The following is a 23,199-nucleotide window of genomic DNA, read 5'->3' on the forward strand; positions in this document are numbered from 1 at the left end:
GTGAAATTAACATATTTACAGAAATGGTGGAATGTTACTATTCAGTATGTAGCCCACTCAGCCTGATCTCCAAAAATTCCGTGCTCCTAGACACGGATGTTAAGGACACGAAATCCGTGTCCAGGAGCACGGATTTTGCCAAAATTCCGTGCTCCTGGACACGGAATTGTTTTCAGTGCTCCTGGACACGGAATTGTTTTCCGTGCTCCTGGACACGGAAGTGCTTTCTATAGGCCATTACCACAGCACTGTGTAACTCTATCATTACAAAATACATACCAAATGCTAATTCTAAACAAAATAATGCTATAGCAATTTAAGTTGTGCCCTGACCAAAACATTCCCTAACCTTAACCTGTCATTGAAGACATATTTTTGAGAAATATATTTTCCAGTTGGTTGCTAGGTTATCAATTTCATATAATGAATGAAAGAAAACTAGCTGTGCCCAGACCAAAACAATCCCTAACCCTAACCTGTCAGTAGGAAATGTTTTTTTTTAGAAAAAAATATTTGAAATTAGAAAAATCCTGAGAAAACACAAGACCGTGGAAACATAGAGCTGTGGGATTAGCCTATAGAGAGAGCACTTCTTTGTGTCCATCACGGAAAACAATTCTGTGTCCAGGAGCACGGAAAACAATTCCGTGTCCAGGAGTACGGAATTTTGGCAAAATCTGTGCTCCTGGACACGGATTTTGTGCCCTTATCATCCGTGTCCAGGAGCACAGAATTTTTGGAGATCATGTTGGCCCACTACATAGCCCACTGGTCTACAGTTACAGACACTTTACTCACTCCATCCATACCTGCTGTTCACCTAGAGGGCGCTGTCGTGAGAGCGCAGTCAATTCATTCCGAATGGAGTCTGCCCTCACCCGTTGGCGCCCCTAGAGTGCAGTACCACCCAGAAATGCGGTGAGTGAAGGGTCTGTACTGTAAACCTTCTGTGGTGCAGGTTGTAGCCGTTTGTAAACCAACAGCACTAGCAAAGTTCTCTATGCCTCGTTTTACATGTCAACAACCCTGCAACTCTGCGAAATGAAGTATTGAGTATTTGAGCGTGGTAAATGGGTGGAAAGTAGAGATTTATAACGATGGATAAATGATGCCCTGGTGAACCACAACAGAAGCTAAATTTCACCTAGCTCTGGAATTCTGACTAGCGCTCAGACTTCGGAATGTAGGGGACCTATAGAGGCGAGTTATGTCACAAAAGTTAGGGCTCATCATCACGTTCTAACACAACGCAAGTCATTTCACACCGGATGGCACCTTTAACTTTCCTTGAGGGACAAGTAAAAAAAACATGTTCCGTTCCGACCTCCCACAACATCCCTTGTCATCCCTGTGACTCGAACACACACACACACACACACACACACACACACACACACACACACACACACACACACACACACACACACACACACACACACACACACACACACACTGAAGAAGTGTTCTCTCTGCAAAGGTGTCATGTACTGTACCAATGAGTAACCAACACAGAGTGTGTGTGAGTGTGTGTGTGCGTGTGTATATGCTTGTGTGTGTGTGTGTGTGTGTGTGTGTGTGTGTGTGTGTGTGTGTGTGTGTGTGTGTGTGTGTGTGTGTGTGTGTGTGTGTGTGTGTGTGTGTGTGTGTGCGACTGTGCGTGTTTAGGGTGAGACTCCGGTGGACAGTCTTCGTCAGTGGTACAGGACATACAGCAGCTTGTTTCAGGTGTTGAGGAGTTTGTAGTTGGTGATACCTGTCTCTTCGCTACCCCCCCCCCTCTCTCTCTCTCCCCGCTTCATCCTCCTCTAGTTGGCACTGCCCAGTCATCCCCAGGCCCCATGTTCCGCTGTTGTACAGTCAGCTTTCTGATGTTGAGAACTCTGAGCCACTCCTGTCTTCCACCAAGCGCTCTAGTCTCCCCCAGGGCCACTGCTAAGGTTTAAGAAGAAATGAGAAACAAACTAGATTGCATTCTCGCAGAAAATGCTGGAAGCAGGCATGCCTTTCGAGCCAGAGCAAGGGGTATGGACACAAAAAACATTTATTGAAATCTCCGAGCCGAGCCGGTTGTTTTAAGTGTTTGAAGTGGTTGAAAGGCCTAGGAGGAGGTACGTTTTAGTTTTACAGACCTGCACAAGATCAAGCAAGCAAGTTTAAACAGAACTTAGAGATTACTATAAGCGTGGCAAGCCTGCTTAATAAGTGGCCATCACTGCTGTATGTGAGCTTAGCAACCCCTGCCTTCCGCCAAGCGCTCTCCTCTCCCCCATCCCAGAAGCCCAGTGGGGTGCCAAACCCCCGCCCAGCTTACAGCAAAGGCAGCCACAGAGGGGCAGAGGACGCCATTTTGTTGGGGGTTCTATTCTTATTCTTATTAGTAGAATGTTTTGAGGTGGTTCAGGTTTTGCGTTTACATTATGTTTTTAATTCTGTTCAACGTCTCCTCAACCGGCCCCTCTTTCTTGGCCTCTTCTTCCTCCAAGTTCTCGAACAGGGGTGCACAGCACTTATTCACATTCAAGACTTTTTAAAAAGAAAAACACCAATCTTCTTCACACTCACATTCACACCCCACCCTCACAGTATCACACGAACACCCTTCCAGGGAGGCGTGCAAGGTGTATCATTAGTAACCATCAGCCATTTGCTGTTGCAAGCCATGAAGAGCCTCACATCCTGGTCACAAAGAAATGTGTGAAACCAAAAGCATCTGACAAGCATAATGTTCACTGTCATTGACCCCAAACTTTCTGGTCACTAGTCAAAGTTGCCGTTACACGTACACAGACAGCTCTTCGACAGGAGGTAGGAGGATAACCAAATCTTAGCTACTGTGTAAGAATTGCATGATAGAAGGTACTGACTTGGTTACAGTAATAATGACACATAATATGGTTTCATTTGTTGCATATTTGTTTCCACGCATTTGTAAGGATTCTGATTTTTGTTGTTATTGTGACATATGCTTATATGATAGACGTTACTGTCTTGATTAAATTGATTTCTGTTGATGATTGATTCATGCTCATGATTGATTCATGTTAATGATTTACAGTAGTTGCATATTTGTTTCCATGCATTTGTAAGGATTCAGGTTTTTGTTGTTATTGGGTTATATGCTTCTGCTCTTAGCTGTCTCTGTGATACTGGGAAACAAACTGATACTGCTGCCATGAACACCTAGACGTAAAGGAGAATTCCTGTAATTTTTAACATGCAGTTGTATTGGACACGCCACCCTTGACTTGCCAGTGCCTGATGACGCAGCTTTTTTTGGTTAATTGGTTTGGTATATTTTGGTGTGCTGACCAATACATGGTTTTCTAATGTTTATAGGCTATATTGACCTTGATTGGTGGTGCTTTTGTTCACTGGCATTGCCATGTCTTTGCACTGTGAATATAGTTGTACAATTATAATTATTGATGAAAGCCTATATTGGAAGAATTTGAACAGGCACATTTTTGGGTTGGCTAATTGCAGTGCTTTCCACTGTCAAATTAAGCACAGACCCTAGACTAAAAGACAAATTAGCCAGACAATCAGATTTTTCCTGAAGTGGAAATTTTATTCAGAACCTGTTCAGATAAAGGCCTTATAATTTGGTAAACTTCACCTTCAACCAGTTGGAAGTTTTAAAGTAAATTAATGAACCCTGGTGCAATTTTATTTAATTAGCTTATATTCAAAATAACATAGCCTATTTAAATAAACACAAGTGCATTATAGGCCTAACTTTAATTTCAACTTAATATGAAATGCAGCGTGCAGTTTGGCCTATGTGTGTGGTCTGGTCTTTGGCCTTTTTAAAGATCAACTAGGCCACCAACATGTTGCCCTCGTCTCACTGTGGTTTGAGGTTCTCTTTTTGTGCGCTGACCAATACATGGTTTTCATGTTAATAGGCCATTGACCTTGATTGGTGGTGCTTTTGTTCACTGGCATTGCCATGTCTTTGCATTGGGCATGGATGTACAATAAACATAGACACTTAAATTGCAAACGTTGCAGCGTTTTCCTCCTACTATATATCTTCACTGAATGGTCAATAAATCTCTTTTTGGCTCTGAAACTTAAGTTACAGGTATATACATTTTTCCACAACCTAACATATGGCCATCTAAATTCTGATGCGTCCAGTGTCACATGCATGCGCTATCTGCATTTGTTTCCCCATTCACTTTGCATTAGATTATGTCACTATGCATATTATTTTTGTTTCAGTAGCCTACACATCAAAGAGAACATTTTGAGGTTGGCAACCTCACCCATTCAGATGTTAGGCCTACTGCACAAACAAAAAGTCTGAGATCTTGGCTACTAAAGTATAGAGGGGGCTTGCCATGATGAAGTCTGGGAAGCCCTGGGAAGTCTTGATTGTATATTGGACCATTGTCGTGATCTAACACAATTTGCTGCTTTTGTGGCAGCAGCCGAGAAGAATATTTGACAGTTATTGTGTTCTATGTAATGTTTTATTTCATTAGATAGGGGCCATGGGTATTGAACATTTGTAGGCTATATCAAGATACAACATGTAAATATGCCAGAATTTAAATAATAAGAAAGCAAAAAACAAAACAAAAAATCTTTTCTATTTTCTCAGTTTTGCCCGGCCTATTGTGGCCTGTTTTCTTTTGGATAATCACATTTTTCTCAACAAATTTTCTCCCATGGGAGACCATGCCCCCAGACCCCCCTAATAAGACTCTTATACAACACTATCCCCCAAAAACGCCACTGCACACCACACATGTGCGCGCACCGCTGCAGCACACGGGCCACTCCGTGCCACCGCGCCACGCTGCACCTTTCTCACCCCTGACCCGTTTCCATGCCTGGCCATCTTTTATTAGACTGGCGCTTTAATATTAAAGTACTGTGAACATTCTAATCTTGTGTGAACATTCTATCAAATTCTGCCATTTAGACTGTTGAGGTTGTTTTAAGTTCATTGATGCTGTGTGTAAGCTGCACAGCACAGGAACAAAGGCTGTTCGCATGGGATAGCCCATCACATTACTGATATTTTAAAAAACCTAAAACTCTAAAATCTGTATCAGACAGACATTTACTAAAAATCAGCGTTGTGGCTGACTACAGTAAAAAGGAATTTCTTATGGAGAACCTAGGCTTGACATTGGCACCAACCAACCGGTGTGTCAAATCATAGTAGTTGCATCAATTGTTTGCATGCAAAAATATTCCAAAGAAAAAAGAAACTGGCAACAAAACTCAAAAACTGGCTAGCAGAAAGACTTGACGGTTAGTGGCTCGGTAAAACCATTAGCCACAGTGGTTGGTGAGTAAAAAAAGTCAATGTCAAGTCCTGTGGGGAACCCATTTATTCAAAGTACACTCATTTTGGTTGTAAGAGAGAGAGACCAATAATTGATTAATTTATGAGATAACAATGTGAGTTTACATTGCACTTTAATTCCGAATAAACGTTTGGGGGATCAGAAAGCATTTCGACAGAGGATGCTCGTGCTGGGCTTGCGAAATTTGACAAGGGTGTGGTTGCCAAGTTCCATCAGATTCCTACTAGCGGGACAGCTGGTGATTTTCAGTCACAACCAAAGAAACTCAAGAGAAAGAACAATCTCTTGGCGGGGAATGCATTGGCCACGGTGTAGTACGGGGGCGTTGCCTGAGGACACGAGTGGATGGAAAATTAACTCCCTTGCGCATGGTCATTGGTCAGTGGGTGCGATGGATGCCCTTTTCGTACTCCCTTGCACATGGTCAGTGGGGGCGACACCATGATGGATAATTTGTGGCCAAGTAACGGCAGCTGTTGGTCAGCAGTAATTGCTGGGGGTAATTAAGGACAGCTGACAGATATTCACGCTGTCCTATGACCTGTTCCACAGTGAATAACATTTCCGTACTCCCCTCGCCATCATTTCCTACTACGCTGTTATGACGTGAGTAAGCCCTCTTGTCTCAAGCCTCTTTGGTCGCAACTTAGTTACCCAATCCCGGGTCAAAACCTTTGGACGTACCCAAAGAATTTAGAATGGATAAGAACGTTTTTTTCGCAGGAAAATGTATTGGCAACGGTGTAGTACAGGGGCGTAGCCTGGGAACACCGTGAGCATGGACAGTGGGTGCAACGCCATGATGGATAAAAATTGTTGGTGTGTTCCAATACTAGTACTGTCCGCCCTTTCCGCACTGTGTTTGGGTATAGGGCGTTTCATTCCCAATCACGGCGAGATGAGGTGTACTGTAAGTACCCGGATGACGGAACGCCCTCAAACCGGTCATTTTGTGAAGTGTGGAGTTACTGTACACTTTTCGCACTCAACAGCTGCCATGTTTGTTACGTAGTTGAGTGTTGGAAATGTCAATCTGCTGACTCTGTAATAACAGCATAGTTGTGATTCCAAAGACAATCGTCATGTGTAGGCTAGGCTATAAGAGACAGGGGTAACTTTAAAAAAGTCAATATAATGAACAGTGTCTTCCGTGATGAATTGTATATTGGCAGTTGGTAAACTCTGATGACACGCGACCAACCGTCATTTCCGTATCAGACAGAACGGGAATCGGAATGTACTTGTCTCGTGAATCGCGGAGAGTGGAAAGGGTACTTCACTGCACTCAAACAAGGTACACAGTACAGAGGGCGAATAATGGAACATACCATGTGACACTGGAAACTTTGCAATTTGAATTGCATTGTGGGCGGAGCGGCTGCTGCAAGTTCCGGCCCGCTCAAATTGGGATGTCCGTTGTCAATGTTCACTTTGTGGTTAAATTAATTACAGCTGTTTGTCAGCGTTAATTGCATGGGTTAATTAAGGACCTCTGACACAAATTCACGTTGTCCTATGACCTGTTCAACACTCCAGCCCTGGCGGTAGTGGCATAGCACTTAACCTAGGGTGACCAGATTTGGATTTGTAAAAAGGAGGACACTTTTTTTTTGTGTGTGTGTGTGTGGGGGGGGGGGGTGGGGGGGTGGGGGGTCATCGTTCGGTGTATCTGTGTATCTACAGGTATGAAAGTATATATATGGGTATGAGGTATGATAGTAGGCCTATAAAGTATCAACGCATCCAAAATGGTCATTTGTTTAAAAGCCACTCGAACTTTTTGGCATGCACATTCATTTGTCTACCATAAATGACAAACTCTCTTCAGTTACGCCTATAGGCCTATCACATAATTTGTGTGATCATATGATGCAGAGCCTTTGTTACAATCCTAGATAGTAGGCCTAACACCTATATTGGAGTAGCTAAACGGCATAACAATGCAGCTCAATTTCATAGGCCTATTCTAATTTCTGCATTAGGTTTTTAAAAATAGATTCACCATCATGTAGGCCCAGCTCAGCCATTCCCCACAAAGATGAACAGCATTAGGCTATATAACATTGGAAACTAAATATAAAACATTTGTGGTTTTCAACTGAATTGATAATGAAGTTCTATTAGGCTACATTTTAGGCTTAATATGTTTATAAGACACCTCACAATTTACCCCTCCACTGTCATCCATTAGGCCTATTTAGATAGGCTATTTGTAGTGGCATGGTGCTCAGAGATTAGCAATGGGACACCATTAAGAGAGGAAGTGGAGTTTTACCTAGGCCTACCATTAATAAGATAACCCATACAGCGTTATCAATAACTGCAAAGGCAATAGACAGAAGAAGAAGCTGATGAAGAAGAAGCTCAATTTCTTAACTCAGGAATGAGTCCTTCTAGCTCCGAGAAATTGCTTTTGCAAATAACTTGGAAATGTCAGATCATGAAAGAATTTTTAGGCTAAGTCTTGTGACAACAAGGTGTAACAAAACTTGTACCTCCTTAAATGATGGATTTGGTGGTGTTACTAGGCATACTCCTGTGTTAGATTACCTTCATACCTGGCTTCACACGCAGGAATTTTTGTTCAACTCCACTGCGAACGTGCATTTGCGTTTCTATCGGCATTGCAGTCCGTCGAACCGATGCACTTTCGCTTGTAAACATGGGGCGCACTGGCTAGTCCCCGAGGCTACTTCTTTCGGACACATGGTGCGAAGTGGCTAGATTTGACGAGAAGGGCGTGACTAATTTGTGAATGGTAGAGAGAAACCTGGAGTGGAGTCAAATGGAACGGAGTGAAAATTACAGTGCAGATGAATTATGTCTATATTTCAGGCAGTCCAACAAAATCCCGGGCATTTCTGAAATTCCCCCCGGACATTTTTTTAGGTCTCAAAAGTAGGACATGTCCGGGCAAAACCGGACGTCTGGTCACCCTACCATGCTGCCAGTGTGCTACCCACAGAAGAAGAAAGTGACTCCCCTTGCAAGCATGCAATACTATGCTCTTATGACGCCAGTAAGCAGTCTTCTCTAGATCGTCTTTGGGCGTACCCTCTTCCCTAACACTAAGTTGCTGTGTTACTAATTTATTACAACTCAATTCAACCTTAAAGTCACATTATCATATTATCTGTGAAATTAATTGCGTGTCGCTGTGTATGTCCAAATTGTGCGTCCGACGGACAAATATCCGTCCTGAATGATCAAAAAATAGTCCTGGAAATGTCCAGGAAAATGATTTTTGAAAAAGAGTGGGAACCCTGCAATTGTGTTAGGTGCCATGGCTCTTCTGGCCACTAGGGGTCGCTGTGGGACACCTGTCATTTCCCTTTGTTTTGATTGTGCGTTTGTTTTCGTTTGACATGTGCCTTATTTTCTGTTATGTGATCCTGCCCCGCCTTCTCATTTAGTTTTCCCTCCATTTGTGTTCCACTACCACCTGTTGCCATTTGTGTTTGTCATGTGAACAATTAGTCTGGTTATTTAAGCCCTATTTTTTGGTTGTTTGTCACAGAGTCTTTGTCTCGCGTACACTTTGCTGGTGAGCTATCTTGAACTTTTCCTCTTGAACTTTCTGAGGCTTTTTGCTTTTTGGATTTTGATGCTCTTACTTTTTGAACTGTTGAATTTTTGAAGAGCTTTTTGTGTTTATCTTGTGTTTTGTGTTTCTTTTTCATGCTGAATGCCTCTGACCTGAACCTTCTGAGTTTTGTGGATCTTCTGAGCTTTGGAAAAAATAAAAAGAGAACTTCATTTTTCATTTGGAACTTCTGATTTTTGGAACCTCTCCACTTGGGTTTTTTTCAAGCCATCTGAACTGTAGCATAACGGTAGCACACCAGCCTGCCAAGCCAGCGACCTGGGTTCAATTCCTGAGTCGACTCCATCATAACCGACCCAGCAGATAATCTTCAACCCGGCCAGCTTTCGGACTTCCAGAGGTTGATAGCAACTCTCAACAGCTTTGGATCTACTATGGACACACATGGCCAAGCGTTAACCAACCAGCAACACGCTTTGACACGACATGAAGAAATGCTACAACAAATTGCCATGGCCCTTCAGGGCCTGACCACAGCTCCTCTGCAAGCTCTTCCAGTCCAGCCTGTTGCAGTTCCTCCAACCCAGCCTCCTGTGGACCCTCCTGCCATTCCTGCTGTTCACCCTGCCCAAGCCATAGATCCTGCGGCCTCGGACCCACATCGGCAACCTTGCCTCCCAGCACCACAGCGATATGATGGCAAACAGGGTGAGTGCCGGGATTTCCTCACGCAATGTCAGCTCACATACGAACTGCAGCCAGCCACCTATATCAATGATCGAGCCAGGATTGCCTATGTGATAACACTACTCGTGGACAAAGCCCGAGCCTGGGCGACCTCTGGCTGGCAGCGGCAGGGTCCAGAATGCTCGGACTTCAACATATTCACAGAAGACATGATTAGAGTGTTTGACCAATCAGTTGCTAGTGAAGATGCAGCCAAGAAGCTAATGTCCATCCAGCAGGGTAAGACTTGTGTAGCCGATTATGCCATCGCCTTCCGAACACTGTCTGCTGTCTGCTGTAAGTGGATGGAACGAGCCAGCATTGGTGTCTGCCTTCCACCATGGTCTGTCAGACCCACTTAAAGATGGACTAGCATCTGTGGATTGTCCCTCCAACCTGGAGTCCCTGATCACACATGCCATACGTCTGGACAACCGCCTCAGTGAACGTCACCGTGATGCAGCCCGAAGAACACCTGATGCTCCTCCTGGTCCTCCATGGCCCTCCACTCCAGCCATCCCAGAAACCACTGAGCCCATGCAAATTGGACGAACACGGCTGTCTGCAGCTGAGAAGGAACGCCGGAGAAGAGAAAGGTGCTGCCTATACTGCAGCAAAAAGGGACACTGTCAAGCCCTTGTTGACTCTGGAGCTGCAGGGAATTGTATTGACTCTAACTTTGCCCTCAAGCTCAAAATTCCTCTTGTTCCCCTCAAGCTGCCCCTCTCTGTGTCTGCTCTGGATGGCCAGCCCCTGGGAAACGGCAAAGTCAGTCATGCAACCTCTCCTATTCGTCTCCAGTTTGAAGCCCACCAAGAAGATATCTCATTGCATCTCATTCACTCCCCTGAGTTTCCTGTGGTCCTTGGCACACCCTGGCTTACCCGTCACAACCCACACATCGATTGGATAACTGGCAAAGTCCTGGAATGGGGTCCTGCCTGCCACGCCATTTGCCTCTTTTCAAATCCTCCAGTGTTGCCTACCGAGTCTCTGGATCCCACCGAGTTGTCCCAAATTCCGTCTGAGTACTGGGATTTAAAAGAGGTCTTCAGCAAGAAAAGAGCATCTTCTCTTCCTCCTCATAGGCACTACAATTGTGCCATCAACCTACTTCCAGGCACGTCTCCTTCTCTGGGACGACTCTTCTCCCTCTCTCTGCCAGAGCACAAGGCTATGGAGGAATATATCAAGGATGCTCTGGCGTCAGGATTCATCAGGCCGTCTACATCACCTGCTGGCGCTGGCTTCTTTTTTGTTGGCAAGAAGGATGGTGGGCTGCAACCTTGCATCGATTACCGGGCCTTAACAAAATCACAATCCGCAATCGCTACCCACTACCACTGATGTCCACCGCCTTCAACCTACCCCAGGGTGCCTCTGTCTTCTCCAAGTTGGACTTGCGAAACGCCTACCACCTTGTTCGCATTGGGCAAGGTGATGAAGACAGCCTTTAACACTCCATCTGGGCACTACGAATACCAGGTCATGCCTTTTGGATTAACCAACGCCCCAGCTGTTTTTCAGGCCCTCATAAATGATGTGCTCAGGGACATGATCAACCGTTTTGTTTTTGTCTATTTGGACGACATTTTAATATTTTCAAAGTCCTTGCAAGAGCATCAACACCACGTGTGAACCGTCCTACAAAGGCTGCTGAAAAACCACCTTTACGTGAAAGCTAAAAAATGTGAGTTCCATGAGGCCTCTTTCCTGGGCTTCATCCTAAGACATGGCCAGGTCCAGATGGATCCCAGCAAAACAAGTGCTGTGCGGGATTGGCCAACAGTTCCTTGGCTTTGCAAACTTTTACCGCAAATTCATTCGGAATTTCAGCTCAGTGGCCGCACCGATCTCAGCTCTCACCAAGAAGACCAGTGCCCCATTCTTTTGGACATACAAGGCTGACCAAGCATTCCAGGATCTCAAGCATCGCTTTTCCTCTGCCCCTGTGCTGGTCCTCCCTGATCCATTCCAACCTTTTATTGTGGAAGTGGATGCATCCAATGTCGGAGTCGGCGCTGTCCTCTCCCAACGATCCAGCGGGAAACTGCATCCTTGTTCGTTCTTCTCTCGTCGCCTCAGTCCTACCGAGTCCTGTTATGACGTTGGAGATCGTGAGCTGCTGGCAGCAAAAATGGCATTGGATGAATGGAGGCACTGGCTGGAGGGAGCGCAGCACCCGTTTCTTGTGTGGACGGACCACAAGAACCTTGAATATCCCCAACAAGCCAAACGTCTGAACCCTCACCAGGCCCGTTGGGCATTGTTCTTCAGCCGGTTTGATTTTACACTCTCCTATCGTCTAGGCTCGAAGAACACCAAGCCAGATGCATTGTCCAGGCAGTTCTCCACACATGACAATGATGTAGAGGTCAGCACTGTTGTCCCAGCCTCCCGCATAGTTGCCCCGGTTTGGTGGGTCATTGAGACTACTGTCAAGCGGGCCCAACGTCAAGAACCAGATCCTGGAACGGGCCCTCCAGGTCTCCTGTTCGTCCCCAGCCAGGTACGGGCCAAGTTCCTCCAGTGGGGCCACTCGTCCAGCCTCACTGCACACCCGGGGTCCCTGAGGACCTTCGAGTTCCTCAACAGACGGTTCTGGTGGCCCGACATGGAGAAGGATGTTAAAGCCTTCGCGATGGCCTGTCAAGTGTGCACCCAGAGAATCCCCGCCAGCGTCCTCAAAGCCTGCTCCGCCCACTGCCCATCCCGAGACAGCCGTGGTCCCATGTGTCTGCAGACTTCGTCACCGGCCTCCCGAGTTCTGAAGGTAACACCGTTATTTTTGTAGTAGTTGACAGGTTCTCTAAGGCCTGTCGCTTTATTCCATTACCTAAACTTCCCTCTGCTTTTGAGACTGCAACACTGATATTTGCCCATGTTTTCCGAGTCTTCGGACTCCCGCAGGACATTGTATCGGACCGTGGGCCGCAGTTCATATCTCGGGTGTGGCGGGCGTTCTGCAGACTCCTGGGTGCCACGGCCAGCCTCACCTCGGGCTTCCATCCACAGTCCAACGGGCAGACGGAGAGGCTTAACCAGGACATGGAGGCCACCGTGAGAAGTCTGGCGAGGGACAACCCAGCGTCCTGGTGTTCCTGGCTGCCTTGGGCGGAGTACGCCCACAACACCCTTCAGACTTCAGCGACTGGCATGTCTCCGTTCCAGTGTCAATTCGGGATCCAGCCTCCTCCAGAGCAGGAGGTTGACGCTGGGGTCCCCTCGGTCCAACACCACATGAGGCGCTGTCGGAGGGTGTGGCGGAACACACGCAAGGCGCTGCTGCGGAGCTCCAGTTGCCCCAGTCCCTTAGAATTCATCCCACATTCCATGTCTCCCTGCTGCGCCCTGTCCTGTACTCACCTCATGCCCCGGTCCCCAAAGCCCCGCCTCCCCCCCGCATCGTTGATGGTGGGCCTGTGTTCACAGTCCGCCGGCTCCTCGATTCCCGCCGTGTCCGAGGCGGCCTGCAGTACTTGGTCGATTGGGAGGGCTACGGCCCGGAGGAGCGGTCCTGGGTTCGTAGAGGGGGGGGGGGGGGGGTCCTGTTAGGTGCCATGGCTCTTCTGGCCACCAGGGATCGCTGTGGGACACCTGTCATTTCCCTTTGTTTTGATTGTGCGTTTGTTTTCGTTTGACATGTGCCTTATTTTCTGTTATGTGATCCTGCCCCGCCTTCTAATTAAGTTTTCCATCCATTTTTGTTCCACTACCACCTGTTACCATTTGTGTTTGTCATGTGAACAATTAGTCTGGTTAAGTCCACTTTGCTGGTGAGCTATCTTGAACTTTTCCTCTTGAACTTTCTGAGACTTTTTGCTTTTTGGATTTTGATGCTCTTACTTTTTGAACTGTTGAATTTTTTAAGAGCTTTTTTTGGTTTATCAAGCATTTTAGCCAATTTTGCTATTTTTTGCTAATCCTGGATTTTTTGTTTCTTTTTCATGCTGAATGCCTCTGATCTGAACCTTCTGAGTTTTTGTGGATCTTCTGAGCTTTGGGAAAAAATAAAAAGAGAACTTCATTTTTCGTTTGGAACTTCTGATTTTTGGAACCTCTGCACTTGGGTCTTTAACAAGCCATCTGAACCGTAGCATAGTGGTAGCACACCAGCCTGCCAAACCAGCAACCTGGGTTCAATCCCCAAGTTGACTCTAACAAGTGGCATGTTGAAATTGACTGAAGTTATCCTTTAATGCTGCTTCAAGAATGACTTACTGTAACACTTCAAGGCATTTGTCATGAGGATTGCATGTAGGAGTGTAGTGGGCGTGGTATGCCATCCACCTACTTCCTCTCCCGACGTGAGATCAAGTTACATGTGAAATTGTCCAAACTTTATTCTTATAGGCAAAGAGCCATGTGTTGTGGAGGTGTGTATGTGCTGTTGGCATGCCTGCTCCTGAGTTTGCCAGGTAATGTGAAAATAAACCTACACTGCACTGCTATCTGAACATTGACAACACCTGATACTCACTGAGTATCAACAGTTGAAAGGAGTTTAAGTGTGTGGGTGTGTGTGTGTGTGTGGGTGGGTGGGTGTTCCAAGCAGAGAAATGTATGTTGTTGACATACAGTACTGAAATAAAGGTTGATTTACTGTATATCCATAATGTGTTGTAAGAATTTCTATTGATGTATCTTCCATTTTGCATTTATTGTGTTTCAGGTGTACAGTGCGGTGGGAGTGTGACTTACTCCACCACACACATCTGTTTCCTTAAAGGGGCACCAGGAGACCTGCCCTGCAGATATGAGTATTACACGATTGGTCACTATAATGGTGGAGAGTGGTACAAAGAGTATAGTGATATAGTCAAAAAGCACAGCAACTCCAGGTATCCCGACTGCAGTATGCACACAGACAGCATTTCAGATGCGCACGCTGGTGTCAATCACTTTCGGTTTTACACATTTCTACACCGGAGCTGGATAACAGGAGGATCTGGGATTACAGTGTCTGTTACAGGTAGCTGGGCTCTGCACACAAGCTTCAAATTCTCGTCATTAGTGACATTCAGTTATTCTTCTTAGCAAATGCTAAGGGTTGTATACACACTTTCTAGTGTTTATCACTTCTGGTTTTACACATTTTTCTTAACAGAGAAATGTACCATTTGTTATTCTGCTTAGCAATTGTTGGAAACCCACTCTTTCCTTTTCCTCAGTTGTGAACCCACTTTCTCTCAATAATCAGATCTGACTGTAAAGGAGACTGGTGCTGCTCAAGTGACCTGCAGTGCCTCCTGTAGCTTGGGCTCTAATCTTAAGTACATCTGGTACAAGAATAGGAAGCGACTACCAGGCATAACCACATCCTCCATACTGGTGCCTGAGAAGGCCAACTACTCCTGTGCTCTACCACGTTATGAAGCACAGCGCTCCCCTTCTTTGTGTGAGTGGATTATATCTCTGAAAAGATTTCTTATAGCTTACCCCTTTCATTGTGAAATCCATACACAGGTATCCACATGAGGATTAAAAAGAGATTATATAAATTGTATGAGTGCTCTTCTGGTTTTTGCCATTTAAAATAAATTGCCTCTTACAATACTGACTATGATAGGCTCGTCTTGGTAACGGCATTGTTATTTACTCTGGAGCTGTTTTTGCTTTATTGCCAGTCTTGTACCTACAGTATGAAAGGATTTTTCATGTTGGTTGTTGTTTAATGTACATTTGGATTCATGTCTGCAGGTGCTCCACATCACATGTGTATAGTGAAGTGCAGTACACTGAGGCCCAAAGTCACCACAGAGGCACGTTCTTCAGAGGATAGAAGTGGAACTGAAGTTGGGTCACATGTGTTTGTCTCAGGTAACACTCTGCTTGGTTTCTTTTTTTCCCTTTGGTAGATCTTGTCACACACCATCACTGTGTGTGTGTGTGTGTGTGTGTGTGTGTGTGTGTGTGTGTGTGTGTGTGTGTGTGTGTGTGTGTGTGTGTGTGTGTGTGTGTGTGTGTGTGTGTGTGTGTGTGTGTTTTCCTGTTCATTTTTTGTTTCTTTGTTGTTGTTGATGTTGATGATGATGATGATGATGCTGATGATGGTGACACCAACTTGTTCTGTTCAGCTCTGCGGGTAGAGATGAGTCCAACTACAGTGACAGAGGGAGACAGTGTGACTCTGACCTGCAGACCTTCCTGTAACCCTGATGGTGACACCACATTCATCTGGTATACGCCTGTGACCAGCCATCCAACAATCAGTGGCAACACTCTGACTCTGAGCTCAGTGAGTAAGACAGATGTGGGCAGTTACTCCTGTGCTCTGAAAGGACTTGAGAATCATCCTTCCCCCTCAGCCTGTAAGTGCAGCTATTGGGCTCTAATTAATTTCATTAATTAAAATCAAATACATTCATATACTATGAGTAACATCTGAGTAACAATATTATATAATTAGACATTGTTTTTCTGATGTCCTTGTCTGTTTCAGGTGTTCTAAATTGCTGGAGAGTGACCTACACTCCTCAGAGTATCTGTGCTGTGAAAGGATCATCAGTAGACCTGGGCTGTTCTTACTCATATCCAAATAATGTTAATGTCACTGAAACATTCTGGCATAGACCGGATCCTGTAGAAGATCTTAGCACAATGGCAGAATATGCAAACCGTATGGAGTACCTTGGAAACAAAGAAAGCAACTGTAGCCTAAGAATAGAAGATTGGCGAGAGAGTGATGCAGGGGAATATCAATTCAGATTCCTGACTACTGATCCCAATGGTCGAATATCTGGAATGCCAGGTGTCACTATCTCAGTTCAAAGTAAGTAGTCCACATGTAATACACACACAGTACATAATCGACATTATGATAGAGGTTGCTATGATTGTCATGTAAACATGGAAACACGGGACCATGATTATGATGATGATAACTTTTTCTGTTCAGCTCTGCAGGTAGAGATGAGTCCCACTACAGTGACAGAGAGACAAAGTGTGACTCTGACCTGTAGACCTTCCTGTGACCCTGGTGGCCACTCTACCTTCATCTGGTACAAGAACGGCCGGCATGTTGCCAACCAACACAAGACATTTACCATCAGCCCAGTGAAGAGCACTGACTCAGGCAGCTATTCCTGCGCTGTACAGGGACATGGGAATTATCCGTCACCTGCAACGACCCTGGTTGTCTATTGTGAGTGCATCATCGTGCAGACATGAGACTCATTGCTAAAATCAGATCTTGCTTGTTAAATATCATGACTTATTCCATATGTTTAGACCCTCCAAAGAGAACCATTGTGTCAATCAGCCCAGCTGGTAACATAGTGGAAGGGGATTCAGTGACTCTGACCTGCAGCAGTGATGCCAACCCACCAGTACACACTTACACCTGGTACAAGACCACCAAGGGTGGAAATGAAATAGGATCGGGACAGACCTACAACTTCAACAATATAAGCTCAGAGCACACTGGACAATACTACTGTAGAGGGACAAACAGAATTGGATACAGTGACTCTCTGCCAAATAATGTGACTGTTTTCTGTAAGTTTTACCAAACACTTTCATCCTTTTATTTCATTATTTCATTTCAATGTTATTACCATTGCCATTATATTTTTCTAACCAATGACAACCAGTGACAAATGGACAGATTCAGGGCTGGACTGGAGAAGAAATAGGACCCGGGCACTTTTGGCCTAAAGGGGCCCCTCATGGGGGATAAATAGGGCCTGGACACTTTTGGCTTAAAGGGGCCCCTCATAATTACCGGCACAGGACTGACTCACTGATGGGCCCCGCACCCTCGTGGCCCCCTATTTGCGGAAGTGTTTTTAAAAAAGGGGCCCACGAGGGTGCGGGGCTCACCGGGAAATGCCGCTATGCCAGATGGCCAGTCCAGCCCTGGACAGATTGAAAAATGCCACTGTCATAAGTTTTTGGCAATGGTGTATGGTAATGGTTGTGGGTATTTACGTAAGTTAAATTTGGTTACACTGTTGCATTGTTGCAGACTGAAGAATGCACATACAGAAAAACATGCACACAACAATTAAAAAAGTTTATGCAGGGTGCAGCCTGATTTGCAGAATTCTTTAAATTAATCATTTGGGCCAGCACCCGCGCAGCACTTTATAAACATTTTATAAAACACAGCTATTGATCCAGACATTAATAAAATAGGTTTGCCAATATTATTATGCCAATAACGTCTTTTTCCTTTTGCTAATTTTAAAATAGATTCTCCAAAGAGAATTTCTGCCTCAATCGTCCCCTCTAGTAATGTAAAAGAAGGGGATTCAGTGATTCTGACCTGCAGCAGTGATGCCAACCCACCGGTGCACACCTACACCTGGTACAAGATCAACAGCGGTGAAACTGCCATCGGATCAGGACAAAACTATGACATCAACAACATCACCACAGAGGACACTGGACATTACTACTGCAGAGTGAAGAACTCAGTTGGATTCAGTTATTCTACTGTGCTACCCATTGATGTTCTCTGTAAGTAATGTTGAATTGTAATTCTATTTCATTTCATTTTTTTATTCTTTCTTTTTCCCAATGTAATAACTTTTTATTAATGACTTAATATTAACCCAATACTTATGTAATGTTCTATGTTGTGTTGTATGCTGTACAATATAATCATAACATGCTCTTTATTGTTTGCTGTATGTACTCTAACTTTATGTTAATGGTTCCAATTTGTATATCATTGTTTTCATAATCCATTCTTCTTATTTGTTCTTTACCATCTTCTATAATTTCATTATTGGAATTTTGGAAATTTTCATTATGATTCCTTTCATCAGGATGTGATTCAGCACATGAATCCCATTTTGTATTTCAGACCCCCCAAAGAACACATCACTGGTTCTTCGCCCTTCTGGTAAATCGTCAGAAGATTCAGTGACTCTGACCTGCCACAGTGATGCCAACCCACCAGTTCACACCTACACCTGGTTCAAGAAGACTGATAGTGGACCTGCTCTTCAAGCTACAGGGAATATCAGTAGCTTAGTGTTGCTGTCAGGAGACGAGGGCTTTTACTATTGTGTAGCACACAATCAGTATGGCTCCCATTACTCTAACGTTGAAGTCATATTTCCAGGTACTATTCCATAACAACAAAATCATGCTGCACATCGCTTATTTTTTCCCTCATGATTACCTAATGATTTGGAGAACATTTACCATTGTTTAATGTTGTTTCTTGAAAGTGTTTGCATCCAAAAACCACGATATCCCTGAAAAAGTGTTTTACATATGATTATAGAAGGTACTCCAGTACATCAGTTTTTTGTCACATCTTTGGAATCATGATGCCACTACAGCTTGTACATTTTGTTTTTTAGCTTTACTAATGCCAATGTAAGATGAGTGATGAAGTTGTAACCCATGCAAAATGAAATCGTTATAACTTTATTTACAGAGCAAGACACAGGAGTTGCTTCTGTGATCCTGCCAGTTGTAATCACCAGCAGCATAGTCATCCTAATATTCCTAGTGATACTTGGTGTTGTGCAATGCAGGTAACTTGTTGTTGTTGTTTTTGTTGTTGTTGTTGATGTTTTCTTCTTCTTCTTCTTCTTCGTCGTCGTCGTCGTCGTCGTCGTCGTCGTCTTCTTCTTCTTCTTCTTCTTCTTCTTCTTCTTCTTCTTCTTCTTCTTCTTCTTCTTCTTCTTCTTCTTCTTCTTCTTCTTCTTCTTCTTCCTCCTAAAGCACACACACACACATTTAATTACTCTGTGTACGAAATGTGCTTTAGAAATAATATTGCCTTGCCTTGCCTTGCCTTGTACAACACAGGAGGAAGAATCCTGGCAATGCTTCCAATGAAAGAACTGGAAATAGCACCACACAGGTGAGATATTTAGTTGAAATACTGACTTTTATTGTGCAAAAATGTGAGAAATGCTGTTGATATAAGGTCTGACAACAGTACCCTACACTGTAGTTTGTCCACTCATCAATTCAATTCAATTCAATTCAATTCAAGAATTTATTGTCATTGTCAAAAAGGCAACGAAATTGTGTTTGGGGTACAATACTTAGTAGTAGCAGGTTTCCAAGTAAAGTGCAAAACGAGGTAAAAGTGACACCAGTGCTTGACCCCCCCAGCCCCCCCTATCCCACTTAAAGTGCAGCAGAGATTAAGTGCATAATACGACACCCCCCCCCCTCTCAAAACATGCACGCACGCACACACACACACACACACACACACACACACACACACACACACTATGAGAAACCGCTAGAATCTACCTCTGCGGCTGCATGGGATGCCTTTTAACTCCACTGTCACCAAGACAAATTGCAGGGACGCAGGAACTCATTTTGACCAGGGGGTGCTGTAGTCAGCGAAGGGTCTGGGAGTCCTCTCCCAAAAAAAAAAGTTTTCTTTTTTAGATGCAATTTCCTGCATTCTAATCAAGTTTAGGATGAAGAATGGCGAATCCCATCTGACTAACTTCTTCATGTTTTATGTAGCCTAACCAAGGATGACTAGATTTTACCTTTTTTTGTTTAACATTTCACTTCAAAATTATTAAGTTCTTATGGAAGGGAAACGCGCACCTATGTGGAGGTGAGGGCGTGTTCAAGAGCAAATCGCGCTGCCGTGACAGTTTCTCTCTTCTCCATGGGCAGTCTACAATGTGTGAAATTAGTAGAAATGCATGACTAGGCTATGCGATGCACTTGTGATAGGTGACCGGGCTTTCAAACAATAATTTTCTTGCAATTGCGACTGTGTATCTCAAGATGCATACGATCAGGACCCCTGCCTTGTCTCCCCGCCCGCGCACAAAAGCACGCACACACAGACAGGCATAGGCCTACTGCTTCCCGAATGTGATTAGGCTACACTCTGACGGCCAAAGAGTTTGTGCTGTGATCGGCGAGAGAAGTAGGTTAAGCGCCAAAGCAGCTGGTGCCATTGCTGGCTATTGATACAGGGAGAGTGTGAAAGCCACGTTGGCCATATTTAAGACGCACTAAAAGGTGCCGCTAAACGGTGGTCAAATCAGCAGCAAGAGGCAAAAGGAACAAATCGCCACCACTACAAAAGTCCAAAACATCTAACAATAGCACAGCCATTTCACACCGCGGCAATTCAATTTTGGCAACAGTTATGATAGACAAGCCACGCACACCATCGGCTGTGCTACAGATTCACCCCATACTTAGATGGAATTCCCCAGCAATAGGCAAGACCTAGCCTACCAATGTGCTACTACGAATCCAATCTCCACCGCAAGAAACAAAAGTCACTTCTTACCTGACACGATGCACAATTTTGGTGACATTCCCTTCTTCCGTCGCACTTTAAATTCACCTAATTCCTTACTTAGTTGGTCCGTTTTTGATCACCAAAGTGATGAGACTTCTCTTCACAACAAGTTAGCTCCTCCAATGGGTTTAAGACCGTGTTGATGCATGCCCAAGCCAACATATCGCTGTTAATACCACTTTTATTAATACCTTGACACCACAAGCTAAACAAAACAAACGTCTCTCTCGGCGGTGCTATGCGACCATTGAACACAGATGTAAAGCACACGGCGGTGCCATTATATAAAATCATGACTTACCAGAGGCTGTGACCACCAGTTGACTACAACACAACACCTCTCCAAAATTCCTCTGGAAATGCCCATCCAATTCGTTGTCAAAACTTTCCAAACTGTTTAGCCCATAGGCCTATAGTTCACCTCAGCTAGTTTGATATTTGCTCACGGTCATTTTCTATGATGCTCAATGTTCCTCCGTAGCACTAGCAATCCTACAGTGAAAGAGAGTCAGCGCGGACAATCTACAGTAGCTGCACCTGATAGTTCTACAGATACACGCTTCAGTGCTAAAGTATGCACCCGGGACCTTGCATAGCAAAGCGATGTGTTTCAGAGCATTTCTTTATTATTATTTAAAATAATATATGAAAATAAAATAAAATAAATTCGTTTTTTTCCCATGGCCCTCCCCCTAACTCCGATTTTTTTTGCCATGGCCCTCCCCTCCACCTCATTTTTTTCATCATGGCCCTCCCCCCCCTACGCACCAGCCCTCCCCCCCCGGTAAATTACGAACAGTCCCTAATGGCCTGGTGGTAAATGCTGTTGGCCAGTCTTTCATCACGTGTACTTAATCTGAGAATATGAGAAATGCTGCTGTTCATACAGGCTCATACTCTTCTATTCAATACAGGCTGTTCAGTCTTGTTCCAATGATGACACGTACGCAGCACTCAACCCCAGCAGTTTAACCCCTGGGTCTGAGTATGACACTCTTCAGGTGAGGGTAACACTTTATAATAAGTACCCCTTTTTAAGCACAAGTTAAGCCTTAGTTAAGCCTTATTTTAACATTAGTTAACCGTTAGTGAATCACGAGTTAGTCATTATGAAAGTATTATTTCTCATTTCTTAATCATTAACTACTACCGTTAGTAAATGGTTTGTGTGTGCTGATGTAACTCTTCGCTAAGCAAAGTTAAGCCTTAGTCAAGCCTTATTTTAACATTAGTTAACCCTTAGTGAATCACAAGTTAGTCATTATGTATTTCTTGGTAATTATTACATACTGTTAATTAATGATTCGTTTATGGTGATTGAACTTTCTGCTAATCATTAGTAAACCATCATTAAAATGTCAGATAACCCTCCTTTATTTCTGAAAAAAACATTATCTCTTTGTTGTCTCCAACCACCTAACCATTAACAAGTACTATTAGGCATGTATGGTAATGGTTTGTAAACTCTTGCTTTAGCATCAGTGAAATCTTATTTAACCCTTTTGTGATGGTTAGTGTGTGATGACTGGTAACATGGCAAACAGTAAGTTGAGGCTCATGTGACTGCCCCTCATGGATGTTTCTGGACATTAACAAATGACTTGTTAAGCATTGCTTAAACATTATCAAGGATTTATAACCCATTACTTAAGTATATCTGGGGAACTGTTCTAAAGTGAAAACCTGTTAAGGCTTTACAACACATTAACAAATGACTTGTTAAGCACTGCTTATGGATTATCAAGGAGTTACAACACATTGCTTGAGGCGGTGGTAGCTCAGATGGTAGAGGAGCCGTTCAGCAACCCAAAGTTTTCAAGTTCGAGCCCCGCTCGGCCTGTCTCCATCGTTGTGTCCTTGAGCAAGACACTTAACCCCAAGTTTCTCCTGGTGGCAGGGTGGTACCCTGTGTGGCAGCCACGGTCACCGCTGTGTGAATGTGAGGCATACACATACACATAGTCTATTTACCATTACTTAAGCATATCTGGGGAACTGTTCTAAAGTGAAAACCTGTTAAGGCTTTACAACACATTAACAAATGACTTGTTAAGCATTGCTTAAGCATTATCAAGGATTTATAACCCATTACTTAAGTATATCTGGGGAACTGTTCTTAAGTGAAAACCTGTTAAGGCTTTACAACACATTAACAAATGACTCACTAAGCACTGCTTATGGATTATCAAGGAGTTACAACTCATTGCTTGAGGCAGCAGTAGCTCAGATGGTAGAGGAGCCGTTGAGCAACCCAAAGATTTCAGGTTCGAGCCCTGCTCGGCCTGTCTGCATCGTTGTGTCCTTGAGCAAAACACTGAACCCCAAGTTTCTCCTGGTGGCAGGGTGGTACCCTT

Source organism: Engraulis encrasicolus, chromosome 1 (genome assembly GCF_034702125.1).
Source record: "Engraulis encrasicolus isolate BLACKSEA-1 chromosome 1, IST_EnEncr_1.0, whole genome shotgun sequence".
NCBI lineage: Eukaryota > Metazoa > Chordata > Actinopteri > Clupeiformes > Engraulidae > Engraulis > Engraulis encrasicolus.